Below are 15,015 nucleotides of genomic sequence, written 5' to 3' on the forward strand. Positions count from 1 at the left end.
TTTCTTTATCCAGTCATCAGTTGATGGACATCTGGTTGGTTCGCTGTCTTATTGTTAATTGAGCTGCAATAAACATAAGGTACAGATAATTCTTACATATGCTGATTTCATTTCATTTGAGTAAATTCCCAGCAGTGGGGTTGCTAGGTCATAAGGCATATCTGTTTTCCGCTCTCTGAGGTATCTCCATACTGACTTTCACATGGCTGTACTAGTTTACATTCCCACCAAGAGATTAGGGAACATTTTTCCCTACATCCTCACCAGCACTTACTGTTTGTTCATTTCTGTAGGGGTACCATTCTAACAGAGCTGAGGTAAAGCCTCATTGTGGTTTCGCATTTCCCTGAATGCTAGTGATCCTGAGCATATTTTTCATGTGTCTGTTGGCCATTTGAGTTTCCTCTCTTGAAAAATGCATGTTCAAGTTCTTTGACCATTTCTCAACTGCATTGCTTTATTGTTGAGAGGTTCTTGAGCTCTGTGTAGATTCTGGGTATTAATCCTTTATCAGTTTCATAGTTTGCAAATATTTTCTTCCATTCTATAAGTTCCCTCTTCACTTTGTTGTTTCTTCTGCAGTGGAGAAGCTTCTCAGCTTGATGCAATCCCATTTGTCTATTTGGCTGTGATTGCCTGTGCTGTTGTTGAGCACTTTAGAGACGAAAGAGTACTTTTGACGTTCTGGAAGCACCACAAGGTTGCATATATATTTTTCTTCTTCCCAGCATGTTACACAACCCATAAACCATCTGCTCTCAGCCAAATGTTCCTACAGAAGAACTGCCAGATGGACAGATGTTTCTCTGTATTGTGTAGTTACACAGTGTCTATCGTACTGCTCCATGGTGTATCCATGATCATATAGTCCAAAGGAGGAACCATGGTTTCCCTTCTTCCCACACAATCTATGATGTCACAGACAGTGTTAGCCATTCTTTGTCCAGACTGGCTTCCCACTGGCTTCTGGTGTTTCCTCATCAAGTAAGTACTCATTTCCCATCAGAATGTATTTTCTTTAGGAAATGTGGAGAATGATGAAAGCCACGAGAGTCTCAGACATGAGAGAGGTGAGATTCTTGTGTCTAGATGTCTAGTTTTTTTAAGATGCATTTATTTGAAAGAGTTACACAGAGAAAGGAGAGGCAGAGAGAGAGAGGTCTTCTATCCTATGGTTCACTTCTCCTTGGCCACAATAGCCAGAGCTATGCCAATCAGAAGCCAGGATTTAGGAGCTTCTTTTGGATCTCCCATGTGGGTGCAGGGGCCCAAGCACTTGGGCCATCATCTACTGCTTTCCCAGCCCATGGTAGAGAGCTGGATGGGAAGTGGAGCAGCTTGGTCTCAAACCAGTGCCCATATGAGGTGCCAGCACTTGAGGCCAGAGCAATAACCTGCTGCAACACAGCGCCAGCCCTTAGATGTCTAGTTTTGCTTTCTTTTCCAACCTCCCATCCAAGGTAGGGCACAGGGACTGAAATTAGACTGTTTTATTGAGGAGCCTCTGCATAGTGCTCTCGATGTCCCTGCTCCTCAGACTGTGGGAGTGACCACACTTTACACCACTGAGGCCACTGCTAGGGAGAAAGTGAGAAAGCTGAAATCAGATACACCCCAAGGCCTGTTCCATAAAGCAAGGAAACAACCAACAGGTGAGAATCGCAGGTGGAGAAGACTTTGTACTTCCCATCTAGTGATGGGTCCCTCACAATGTAGCAAATACGTTCATAGTAAGAGTAAAGGATCCCTGAGTGGGGAAAAAACCTACATGATGCCAGTAAAATAAACGTATATGTCCTGGTTGATGGTGTCAAGGCAGGTGAGGTTGAGAAGCTGAGAAACGTCATAGAAGAAACTGGAAATTTCAACATCCTTGAAGCAGGTAACTTGCAAGACCATCAAACTGTGCAGCAGGGTGTCCTTTTCACTTTAACAAGTTTCCTTTCTGGTGCTTGGTTAGTTGTCACAGATCAGGGAGAACATATGATATTTGTCCCTTTGGGACTGGCTTATTTCACTCAGCATGATGTGTTCCAGATTCCTCCATTTTGTTGCAAATGACCGGATTTCATTGTTTTTCCTGCTGTATAGTATCCTATAGAGTATCCCTTTAATTTCTTTTTCTTGCCTAAAAGCTCTGGCTAAAACTAACAGAACTATATTGAATAGCAGTGGTGAGAGTGGACATCCCTTTCTGGTATTCAATGGAAATGCTTCCAACTTTTCCCCATTCAATAGGATGTTGGCCGTGGGTTTTTCATAAATTGCTTTCATTATATTGAGGAATGTTCCTTCCATACCCAGTGTGCTTAGAGTTTTCATCATGAAAGGGTGTTGAATCTTATCGAATGCTTTTTCTGCATCTATTGAGATAATCATATGGTTTTTCTTCTGAAATTTGTTAATGTGGTGTATCACATTGATTGATTCGCGAACATTGAACCATCCCTGCATACTAGGTTAAAATCCCACTTGGTCTGGGTGGATGATCTTTCTGATGTGTTGTTTCATTCTATTGGCCAGAATGTTGTTGAGGATTTTTGCATGCATGTTCATCAGGGATATTGGTCTATAATTTTCTTTCAGTTCTGCATCATTCTATGGCTTAGGGATTAAGGTGATGCTGGCTTCATAGAAAGAATTTGGGAGGATTCCCTCTTTTTCAATTGTTCTGAATAGTTTGAAAAGAAATGGAGTTAGTTCTCCTTTAAATGTCTAGTAGAATTTAGCAGTGAATCCATCTGATCCTGGGCTTTTCTTTGTTGGGAGGGCCTTTATTACTGTTTCAATTTCTGTCTCAGTTATGGGTCTGTTTAGGTTTTCGATGTCTTCCTGGTTCAATTTAGGTAGGTTGCATGTGTCCAGGAACCTATCCATTTCTGATAGATTTCCCTGTTTGCTGGCATAAAACTCTTTGTATTAATTTCTAATGATTCTTTTTATTTCTGTGGTATCTGTTGTTACATTTCCTTTTTCATCTCTGATTTTATTGATTTGGGTCTTTTATCTTCTTTTTTTTAGTTATTTGAGCCAATGGTATGTCAATTTTATTTTTTCAAAAAACCAGCTGCTTGTTTGGTGGACTCTTTTGTAATTTTTTTTTGGATTCAGTCCTGTTGATTTCTTCCCTGATTTTAATAATTTCTTTTCTCCTACTAGATTTGGGTCTGGTTTGCTGCAGTTTTTCTAGATCCTTGAGATGAATTGAAAGCTCATTTATTTGGTGTCTTTCCAATGTCTTGATGTAGGGACCTATTGCTATAAACTTTCCTCTCAACACTGCTTTTGCCATATCCCATAAGTTTTGATATCTTGTGGTGTTATCCTCATTTACTTCCAGAAACTTTGTGATTTCTCTTTTGATTTCTTCTATGACCCAGTGTTCATTCAGGAGCATGTTGTTCAGTCTCCATGCATTTGCATACTCTCTAGGGATTCCTGAGTTCCTAATTTCCAGCTTCTTTCTGCTGTGGTCTGAGAAGCTGCATGGTGTGATTCTAATTCTTTTAAATTGGCTGAGACTTGCTTTATGTCCTAGTATGTGGTCTATCCTAGAGAACGTTCATGCACTGTGGAGAAGAATGTAAAATCTTTAAATGTCGGATGGAAAGTTCTGTAGATATCTGTTAGATCCATTTGGGCAATAGTGTCGATTAAATCTGCTATTTCCTTGTTGATCTTCTATCCGGATGATCTGTCTATTTCTGAGAGTGGAGTATTGAAGTCCCCCAGTACTATTGTATTGGAATCTAAGTCTCCCTTTAAGTCCCTTAACATACCTTTTAAATAAACTGGTGCCCTGTAATTAGTTGCATATACATTTATAATAGTTACATCTTCCTGTTGAATTGAACCCTTAATCATTATATAGTGTCCCTCTTTGCCTCTCTTAACATTTTTTTGTGTTAAAGTTTATTTTGTCTGATATTAATATGGCTACACCTGCTTTTTTTTGGTTTCTGTTGGCATGGAATATCTTTTTCCAGCCTTTCACTTTCAGTCTGCATGCATCTTTTTTGAAAAGATGTGTTTCTTGTAGGCAGCAAATAGATGGGTTTTGTTCCTTAATCCATTCAGCCAGTCTGTGCCTTTTAACTGTAGTGTTGAGTCCATTAACGTTCAATGTGACTATTGATAAGTAGTGACTTTGCCCTAGGAATGCAGAATTCTTACTGTTAGTTCCTGAATGTTACCCATGAACCAAGATTTAGAATTCAGGTGTTTGTACTGATACTTTCCTTTTGGGTGACTACTCAGTCTAATTACCCCAAGTGCCCTGCCAGTCCTGCCCATGAGGAAACCTTGCTTCCTACAGTACCTCTTGCGTCCACTGTGTCCCACAGAACTCACTGGGCTTGGAGCCCTGCTCTAGGACATGTCTGGGGAATGAGGTTCCATTGCCTCTTCATGCCCAGTGAACAATGAGGGCTGAACTCTCTCCTCGGGATGATTAGGAAGACAGCAGGTTTGGGCATCCTAATACAGATGACTCTGGAAGAAGACACAGTCACAGTTCTTCCTAGTCTGGAACCAGTATTCTTATTTTAAAAGTCATCCTTTATATTTGAATGACAAAAAGAGACAAGAACAAAAAGACAAAGGGAGAGAACTTTTGTTGACTGATTCACTCCCCAAAGGCCCACAAGACCCAGTGCTGAGTCAGGCAAAGCCAGGAACTGAGGATACAATCTGGGTCTCCCATGTAGGTGGCAGAGCCAAAAATACTTGAGTCATTATCTGCATCCCCGGATGAACAGTAACAAGAAGTAAAAATTGGAAACAGAGCAAAGACTCAAACCCAGGCACTCAAAATAAGATGCCTGCATCCCAAGTGGCATCTTAACTGCCATGCCAAATGCTCGCCCCTCAGACTAGCATTAAAGACATCACAGGCTGGCTGGTGCTGCAGCTCACTAGGCTAATCCTCTGCCTGCCTCACCAATACTCCGTGTTCTGTCCTGGTTTCTCCTTTTCCAATCCAGTACTCTGCTGTGGCCTGGGAGGGCAATGGAGGATGGCCCAAGTGCTTGGGCCCTGTACCCACATGGGAGACCATGAGGAAGCACCTGGCTCCTGGCTTCGGGTTGGCACAGCACACCAGCCATAGCCACCATTTAGGGAGTGAACCAAGGGAAGGAAGACCTTTCTCTCTGTATCTCTCTCTCACAGTATACCACTGCCTGTCAAATAAAAAAAAAGACTGCACAGGCTATTTTCTATGAATTTCTTGAACACTTTAGGTACTGAAGAGTGGGTCTCAATATTGGTGTGCAAGCACCCCAAGATTGTGCATATATCAGTCTTCTCCCAGCACGTTACACAAACCATAAAATGATCTGCTCTCAGCCACATTTTCCTGCAGAACTGTCACTTGGGTGGGTGTATCTCTGCATTGTGTAGTTATACAGTTTCTACCACACTGCTTCATGGTGTATCATCGGTCATGTAGTCCAAAGGAATAACCATGATTTCTCTTCTTCCAGCAGAATCTTCCTATGATGTCACAAACAGCTTTAACCATTCAACAAATGCTGCCAGTAGAGAGGCCTCTGATGTTTGCTCTCCAAGTAAGTGATCATTACACACCAGAATGAATTTTCCTTAGATATTTAATGTGTGTTACCATGCCATTAAGTCTTTAATGCAGTATAGTTTGGAGATTAGTGATATCAAGAAGGTGATGGAATAGGAAACTCTACGGCTCATTTCTCCCATTGAGATTGGATTTACCAACATTTTGGACCAAATTGCCTATGTTAGAACTCTACAAACAGTTAAGAGATTATATCACCCTAGCTGAGTGCAAAGCCAGGAAGAAGTGTATCAAAATGGGTTTGTTGCATTTTCCCACTACAGAGCTCCCTGTCCCAGAAACAGCATAACAGGATGAGGAGAAAACTTCCCCCTGCTGGAAGGGAGTTCTAATCTCTGAGGGAAGGGAAAGAGAAGGTGGAGTGTTCTTCCAAAGTTCTGTCTTCTCAGGGCTGCCTGAGGAACTGGTTCATACCTTGCTGGCCTTGGAGTTCCAATGGTAATGGCATTGAATGGTACTGGCTGTAGAGAACAATGGAAGGCACCTCTGTGCAGCCCTCAGAGGAAATGCAATTCCACAAAGTGACACTAGGGGGAGGAAGAGATGCTGGCTCTGGAGAACAAAGGCTAACCCCTTGGACCCCTGCACCCATGTGGGAGGAAGCTCCTGGCTCCTGGCATTGGATTGGCTCAGCTCTGGCCATTGCAGCCATTTGGGGAGAAGCCAGTGGAATGGAAGACCTTTCTCATTCTCCCTCTCACTCTCGCTCTGCCTCTCTCTGTAACTCTGTCTTTCAAATAAAAATAAATCTTTAAAAAAAAAGTGTAGCCCCTTTAACTGCACAAATCACACATACAGAAGCCCAGGGAACTTTGGGTGTCACCCAGAGTCTCTAGACAGTCTGCTGTGAAAGTCTTTCCCTGTAGGAAGCCCATCCATAAGGACTGGGAGATGCTTTTTCCCCCCAATGCTCAAATATCCATGAAGAGTACGAGAATTAATGGAAACAAGGAAATCCCACCTAATCAAATTAACAAACTGCATCTCCAGAGATAAGGTACTACATCTTCCTAAAGGAATGAAGACATTTGATCATCCCACAACAAACTCAAAATAACCACTTAAAGATTATCAGTATTCTAACAGATAACACAGATAGAAACAAAGCAATCAGGAACATGATGAATTAGCAAATTGGTAATAAAAATACAGAGACATAAACTCTAAAAGAAAAAAATGAGCAAAACTGTAGAAGATGAAGAAAACAATAACTCTATTAGAATATTCAGTGGAATGTTCAGCAGAATATCAAGAAGAATCAGTGGCTTTTTTAACTTTTCAAATAATTTTTATTGACAGTTGCATATTTTTTAACATTTGATTTCAGAATAGGTTTAAATTTGTAAAACATAAATTGTGAGGTAGTCATAAGAAGAATTCCCCTACATGCATCACCACATCATTTCCTGTTTAATATCTCATTAATACCTTTGTCACAATTATTGATCCACAACCAGATTCTTTTATTTTTTGTCTAAATGCATTTTATTGCTTGATTCCTCCCAGCCTCTGGTTATGTATGAAAAATGTATAAAAATCTAAAATATGCCTCATTAAAAAGACCAAAGAAAAAATAACCAGACACAAAATCTGGAGAACACCAGCCTCACACATCATGTACAGAGAAAAGTGAGATTTGTAGGTCTAGATGCTTCATTTTGCTGCAGTTCCCACCAAGAGTCCAGACGCGTGGCACGGGGACTGCGATGAGCCTGTTTTCCTGAGGAGCCTCCACAGGGCCCTCTTGATGTCCCTGTTCCTCAGGCTGTAGATAAAGGGGTTGAGCATGGGGGTGACCAGAGTGTACACCACTGAGGCCAAGGCACATTTTCCAGTAGACACTGAGAAAGCTGAACTGAAATACACCCCAATGGCTGTTCCATAAAATAAGCAAACAACTGACAGGTGAGAGCCACAGGTGGAGAAGGCTCTGTACCTCCCACCTGGTGATGAGACTCTCAGAATGGAAGAAACAATTTTATAGTAAGAGAAGAGGATCCCTGAGATAGGGAAAAAATATACATGGTGCCAACAAGATACCTGACTATGTCATTGTCGAAGGAGTCAGAGCAGGCAAGACTGAAAAGTTGAGAAGGGTCACAGAAGAATACTATACCGCAGTAAGAAACAACGAAATCCAGTCATTTGCAACAAAATGGAGGAATCTGGAACACATCATGCTGAGTGAAGTAAGCCAGTCCCAAAGGGACAAATACCATATGTTCTCCCTGATCGGTGACAACTGACTGAACACCAAAAAGGAAACCTGTTGAAGTGAAATGGACACTATGGGAAACGGTGACTTGATCAGCATAGCCCTGACTGTTAATGAACAACTTAATACATTATCCCTCTTAGTAGTTTTTTTGTCTGTTCTACTTAATATGACTGGTTTAATTCTGTAATTAATACACAGTTATTCTTAAGTGTTGAAAATTAACTGAAATGTGATCTCTGTTAAACATAAGAGAGGGAAAAGATGTACAATCTGGGACATGCTCAAGCTGACTTGCCCCAAATGGTAGAGTTAGAAACATACCAGGGAATTCCAATTCAATCCCATCAAGGTAGCATGTACCAATGCCATCTCACTACTCCAAGTGATCAATTTCAGTTCACAATTGATCATAATGAAAGGACTAAGAGTCAAAGGGAGCACATAAACAAGTCTAGTACCTGCTAACACTAACCGATAGAATAAATAAAGGGGAAAGTGATCCAACATGGGAAGTGAGATACTCAGCAGACTCATAGAATGGCAGATGTCCTAAATAGCACTCTGGCCTCAGAATCAGCCCTAAATGCATTCGGATCCGGATGAAAAACCCATGAGAGTATTTCAGGCATGGAAAGCCAAGACACTCTGGCAAAAGATCTCTGTGAGTGAGATCCCAGTGGAAAGAACGGGGCCATCAAAGAAGGAGGTACCTTTCTCTGAAGGGAGGAGAGAACCTCCACTTTGACTATGACCTTGTCTAAACAAGATAAGAGTCGGAGAACTCAGAGGGCTTCCATAGCCTTGGAAACTCATGACTGGAGCATAGGGAGATTACTGATGCCATAGACAGGAGTGTCAATTGGTAAAGTCAACAACAGGAGTCACTGTGCACTTACTCCTCATGTAGGATCTCTGTCCTTAATGTGCTGTGCATTGAGATTTAATGCTATAACGAGTACTCAAACAATATATTTCACTTTGTGTTTCTATGGGGGTGCAAACTGTTGAAATCTTTACTTAATGCATACTAAACTGATCTTCTGTAAAAAAAAAAAAAAAGAAATTATCAATTCCCAACTTGTCTCTCACTGCGATTAAACATGACAATAGGTCTGATCTGATTTCATCATCATTTAAAAAAATCATCTATTATTTTTCACTTTATGTTTCTGTGTGGGAGCAAACTGTTGAAATCCTTACTAAATGTATACTAAGCTGATCTTCTGTATATTAAGATAATTGAAAATGAATCTTGATGTGAATGGAAGGGGAGAGGGAGTGGGAAAGGGGAGGGTTGTGGGTGGGAGGGACGGTATGGGGGGGAAGCCATTGTAATCCATAAGTCGTACTTTGGAAATTTATATTCATTAAATAAAAGTTAAAAAAAGAAAAGTTGAGAAGGGTCACAGTAGAAATTAGAAATTTCTTTTTTTTTTTTTACAGGCAGAGTGGACAGGGAGAGAGAGAGACAGACAGAGAGAAAGGTCTTCCTTTTGCCATTGGTTCACCCTCCAAAGGCCGCCGCGACCACAGTGCTGCAGCCGGCGCACCTTGCTGATCCAAAGGCAGAAGCCAAGTGCTTCTCCTGGTCTCCCATGGGGTGCAGGGCCAAAGCTCTTGGGCCATCCTCCATTACACTCCCAGGCCACAGCAGAGAGCTTGCCTGGAAGAGGGGCAACCAGGACAAAATCCAGTGTCCCAACCGGGAATAGAACCTGGTGTGCTGGCACAAGGTGGAGGATTAGCTTATTGAGCTGTGATGCCAGCCAGAAATTGCAACATCCTTGAAACAGGTAACTTTCAAGACCATCAAACTGTGTAGCAGGGAATCCAAAAGGCTGAACACAAAAGACACTGAAACTAAGAAGCCACAGCGGCAGGGGTTCATGATTACCTGGAAATGCAGGGGGTGACAGATGGCGACAAACCAGTCATAGGCCATCACGGTCAGAAGCAAATCATCCATGCACCCAAAGATAATAGAGACATCTGTGTCAGGCAGCCCACATAGGAGATGACTGTGCTGTGAGTGTGGATGTCCACAATCATCTTGGGAACCGTGGTGGAGGTGAAACCCACATCAGCCAAGGACAGGTTGCAGAGGAAAAAGTACATGGGGGAGTGGAGGTGGGAGTCTGAGCTGACAGCAAGGACGATGAGCAGGTTCCCAAGCACCGTGACCAGGTACATGGACAAGAACAGCCCAAAGAGGAGGGGCTGCAGTTCTGTCATCTCTGAGAAACCCATGAGATGGAATTCGGAGACACATGTGACATTTTGTGTTTCAATACACCCTGGAATCCTTCTGAAAAAAAAGTGTTGGTAAAAGGAAGCACACAAACAGGCAATCAGCACATGCACATGTTTTCAGTTCAACCAGTTATGTGTATAGCACATGCTTTAATGTTCTTAGAATAATTGATCTAAAGAGAAAAATTTTGGTGCAATACAATTTTTTATAAGATGTATTTGTTTATTCGAAAGGCAAAGTTATAGAGAGGCAGAGGAAGAGAGAAAAAGAGTTCTAAGAGTTCTTCCATCCACCAGTTCCTCCCCAGATGTCTACAAGGGCCGGAGCTGCCTCGATCCAAAGCCAGGAGCCTAGAGCTTTTTCTGGGTCTCTCATGCAGGTGCAGGGGTCCAAGCACTTGGGCCATCTTCTACTGCTTTCCCAGGCCATAGCAGAGAGCTGTATCAGAAGTTTAACAGCCTGAAATCAAACCAGCTCACATACGGGATGCCAGAACTGCAGGCAGTGGCTTTTACATGCTACACTGCGGGATTTAGGCATTGCTGTGCTAAATGCCCACCCCGGGAGCAGAATTCTGAAAGTCTAAAAGCACAGGCTGATATTGACACTCATGTGATCTTGCACACTTTAAGTGCTAACATCTGTACGCAATAAGGTTATGTAATGACCGGGCTACCTTTCAGCTGAACCCCCATCAAATTTTTGTGCTCTCAGATTCTCCTGCAGGACAACTGTCTCTGTGTTTGTACTGATAGAGTTTCCACTCATACTGCTTCATGATGTATCCACAGCCAACTAGTCCAAAGAGGAGATCCTGGTTTCTCTTTATCGACCAGAATCTCCCAACATCACAAAAGGCTGTAGCCATTTTGTGGCAAAATTCACAAGTGATTCCAGTAATGTATGATTTTTGTGCATCATGTAGTGTTCATTTTGCTCCAGAATGTATTTTCTTTAGATTTTTTAATGAGTGTCATCAATTCATTAGTGGTTAATAAAATACAATGTTGGCCATGGTGATATCATTAAGAAAAACGAATAGGAAGTCTCAGGTATTCATTTCACCCACAGAGTCCTGACTTAACAACATCCATGGGCCAAATTCTCTGTAAGAGCTCCACAAGCTGGTTAAGGCTTTACATCATGCCCAGATGAACACAAAGCCAAAAGGTTCTTCCTCAGAGTGGATGGCAGCATTCTTTGTGTTTGTCAGCCAAGGCCCTGCCAGTGCCAGAAACACCATCTCAGGATAAGCAGAAACCCCCCAACTCCTAGCATCTGTCTTGGAAGGGAAAGAGAAGATGTGTTGTCCTCTCAGGGGCTACCTGAGGAAGTGCATTATACCTTGCCTGATTTGGAGTTCTAATGGAAATGGCAGTGGCCTATGGGTACCAGATTAGGAGCCACTGAGAACTATGGAAAACACCTAGTTATCCTCCCAGAGGAACTTCAGTACCAGAAGCAAGACACCAGGCAGAGATGAAGATGTGCTCTTGACAACAACTATAAACTCACACACAGCCCAGAGGAGATGCCTCCCAGCAAAGGTTTGAGAGTCCCCAACAATCTCCGTGAAGGTCTTTCCCCATATGAATCCAGTCCAGAAAACTTGGGGAAGATGTTTTCCCCAATGATCACATCTAACCAGAGAACAAAAGGAATGCATAGAAACTGGGAAATATGACCCAAAGGAACAAATTGTTTCACGAGAAATAAGTTACTAAACCCTCTTTAAAGATACGGAGAAGGGCAGGCATTGTGGCACACTAGGTTAAACCTCTGCTTGTGGCACTGGCATCCCATAAGAGTACCGGTTCTAGTTCCAGTTGCCACTCTTCTGATCCAGCTCTCGGCTGTGGCCTTGGATAGCAGTAGAAGATGGCCCAAGTGCTTGGGCCCCTACACCCACATGGAGGGCCAGGAAATAAGCACCTGGCTTCTGGCTTCAGATCGGTGCAGCTCCAGCCGTTGCGGCCATTTGGGGAATGAACCAACAGAAGGAAGACCTCTCTCTCTCTCTCTCTCTCTCTCTCTCTCTCACTGTCTGTAACTCTACTTGTCTAATAAATAAAATCTTTTTAAAAATAAAGATTGGAGATATTTGATTTTTAAACAACAATTTCAAAATAATCATGTCAAAGACTGTCAGCTAGCTAAGAGATGACACAAAGAGATCAACTGTGCAACCAGAAAAAAAGGAATAAATGAAAATAAAGGTAACAAACTATAAAAAAATAAATTTTGGATATAAAGAATAAAATAACTCAGTTGGAATATTCTATAGAGATTCAACAGCAGGTTCAAGTACAACAAAGAATCAGTGAACTTTTGGACTTTTCAAATAATTTATTTACTAACAGTTATATCATCATTTTTTAACACTTTGTGTCAGAGTAGTTTTAAATATACAAAAAATTGTGAGGTAGTAATACATAGAGTCCCCATATACCCCTCATCCTATGTCCCCTATTACATCACATATTGATATCTTTGTTACAGTGAACCACACCCATCTTGCCCAATTATTATAAAGACTATTTATTTATTTATTTATTTATTTGAAAGAGTTAACAGAAAGAGGAAGAAAGAGAGAGAGAGATCTTCCATTCACTGGTTGGCTTCCCAAATGGCTGCAATGCCTGGAGCTGGGGCAGGCCAAAGCCAGGAGTCAGGAGCTTCTTTCAGATCTCCCATATGGGCACAGGGGCCCAAGCACTTGGGCCCACCTCCACTGCTTTCCCAGGTGCATTAGTAGGGGGCAGGACTGGAAGTGGAGCAGCAAGGGCTGAAACTGGCACCCATGTGGGATGCCGGTGTTGCAGGCAGCAGCTTTACTCACTGTGCCACAGTGCTGGCCTTTTCCCTTATTTTTTCATCCAAAACACTTATTCCATGACTCCCAACCTCCAGTAATCAATATTTTTACATCTTTTTCAAGACTACCACCTCTGTTTCACACTTGGAGACATACAACCTCTGCCATCTTCCTCCACAGTGACAGACTCAGTCTTCCTGGAGCTCCTTCTGATTGGTTTCTGTGTTCCTCTTCTCCATCTATGCACACCTGCTTTAGACACTCACCTGAGTTGAGCACTGTCTGTGATCACAACCAAATGCAACCAAGTCTTCTAACAGAAAGAATAGCAAGTGCATTTTCCCCCTATAGGACAACATCATTCTAATTCAAGGAAATGAAGAGCAATCGAATATATCTTATTTTCTTCTCAGGCCATGACAAAAGCTCATTTGACTGAAAATATTTATAAGTACTCCAAAGTTAGGACTGCATTATCTAGACTCTAAATTGCACTTGCTTTTCATGGTTGGAAACTATTGTTGTGTGTCAGGATTTCATCATTCTTAGGTTTTCTGGTTTCTCTCTGTTATCTCTTTTTCTCTGAAAGGCTGACATACAGGGAGACTCCCAAGATGCCTGCACTGTGTGTGGCAGACCAATGCAGAGGCTGGGAGCTGGAACTCAATCCAGGTCTCCCACATGGGTAGCAGGGGCCCAACTGCTTGTGCTGTCACCTCTTCCTCTCACAGTCTGCACTGGCAGGAAGCCGAGTCACAGCCCAGAGCCAGGAATCCAACCCAGGTACCCCAGGTGGGAGGAGGACATCTTAATCACTCCTGTTTGTCTCTTTAAAGTCATCAAGTACATCCATCCTCATCACCAGTGGATATCAGACGTTCATAAGTATGCTTTAACTAAATGCACATGACCATATGAAACCACTGACCACAAATGGTATATTAGTGTATTCTTACCTGTCCAATATTTAGAAATAATGGACTATTTAGAAATACCTGAATTTTTAAAATTTTATTCATGTTTTTATCTATTCCCTTTGCTCTCATGCTCTCATCTACCCTGTATGATCTGCTATGTGAGAGCTGTCTCTTCCTTAAATATTGTTCCAGTTTTTCCTCTCTTTTCTATAGAGACCTGGTAAGACTGCTTTATAGTTTTTATAATCATAAGTGCCCTTATTTAAGTTGAGATATTTGGTATCAGGGAAGGGCAAGGCCATTGGAGTCCCAAACTTCCTGTGCATAATTCAAATATTTTCATGTTATACCTTCTTGATTCATTGGTTGCAATTCTCTAATTCTGGCTGCCTCAAGGCAACTTGACTTTATTACATTAATAGTTCACACTGTGATTGAATCAAGAAAAGAATTGTAAAACAAAGAATTCCAGAAAAGAATGTAAATGCACTTGAGCAGTTTCCTCATCTGTAAATGAGGAACAATAATTGTTCATGTTATAAGTCTTTGGGAAAGAAGCTTCTGTAATTATTTTACTGCATTCTTATTCATTTTTCATTTTATTTGATTCTGGGCTGCCTCCAGGGTGCACATGAGCAGGAATTGGATCAGAAGTGGAGTGGTCGAGACCTGAACCAGGCACTGTGACACCGGTTGCAAGCTTCCCCACCTGAGGCTTCATTCACTGCAGCAAAATACAAGCTGCTTGTGCCAGTACTGATTTAGGGATCCTTAAATAGTTTTCTTTAAAACTTACCTGTGAAGTGTTTTGGGGCTCATTGGAGTGGTGAGCAGAATGTGAATAACAATAAAGAGATATAAAAAGCAAACAGAGGGGCTGGCATTGTGACATAACAAGTTAAGCTGCCACCTGCAACACTGGCATCCATATAGGGGCAGTTCAAGTCCTGGATGCTCCATTCCCCATTCAGCTCCCTGCTAATGTGCCTGGGAAAGCAACAGAAAGTGGCCCTAGTAGTTGGGTTCCTGCCACCCATATGGGACACCTGGATGAGGTTCCTAGATCCTGGTTTAGGCCTGGCCCAATAATGGCCATTGTGGCCATTTGGGGGAGTGAACCAGCAGATGGAAGATTTCTCTCTCTCTCTCTCTCTCACTCACTCTCACTCTCCTTCTCTCTCTCTCTCTCTCTCTCTCTCTCTCTCTCTCTCTCTTTCTTGC

At 42.1% G+C, this 15,015-nt stretch overlaps 1 long non-coding RNA gene and 1 pseudogene across 12 annotated transcripts in view; one reads left to right on the forward strand and one right to left on the reverse strand.

The window, feature by feature from the left end:
- The window catches only part of LOC149121559 (uncharacterized), a 40,071-nt gene extending 25,471 nt beyond the window's left edge, over positions 1-14,600 (forward strand). For 3 of the 12 annotated variants that reach the window (XR_016223345.1, XR_016223342.1, XR_016223347.1), the window contains 2 exons: positions 5,487-5,567; positions 14,419-14,600. This is a non-coding gene — a long non-coding RNA (uncharacterized LOC149121559). Of the gene's footprint in view, positions 1-5,483; positions 5,568-5,856; positions 6,744-9,254; positions 9,541-14,418 lie in introns of those variants that run through there. The other 9 variants (XR_016223340.1, XR_016223337.1, XR_016223346.1 and 6 more) reach the window with 7 other exon arrangements.
- LOC100347372 (olfactory receptor 7E178-like) lies at positions 6,967-10,172 on the reverse strand (annotated as a pseudogene).
- Positions 14,601-15,015: the final 415 nt, after the last annotated feature.

The sequence above is a fragment of the Oryctolagus cuniculus genome, chromosome 16 (assembly GCF_051225735.1).
Source record: "Oryctolagus cuniculus isolate XC-2025 breed Fujian yellow rabbit chromosome 16, ASM5122573v1, whole genome shotgun sequence".
Lineage (NCBI taxonomy): Eukaryota > Metazoa > Chordata > Mammalia > Lagomorpha > Leporidae > Oryctolagus > Oryctolagus cuniculus.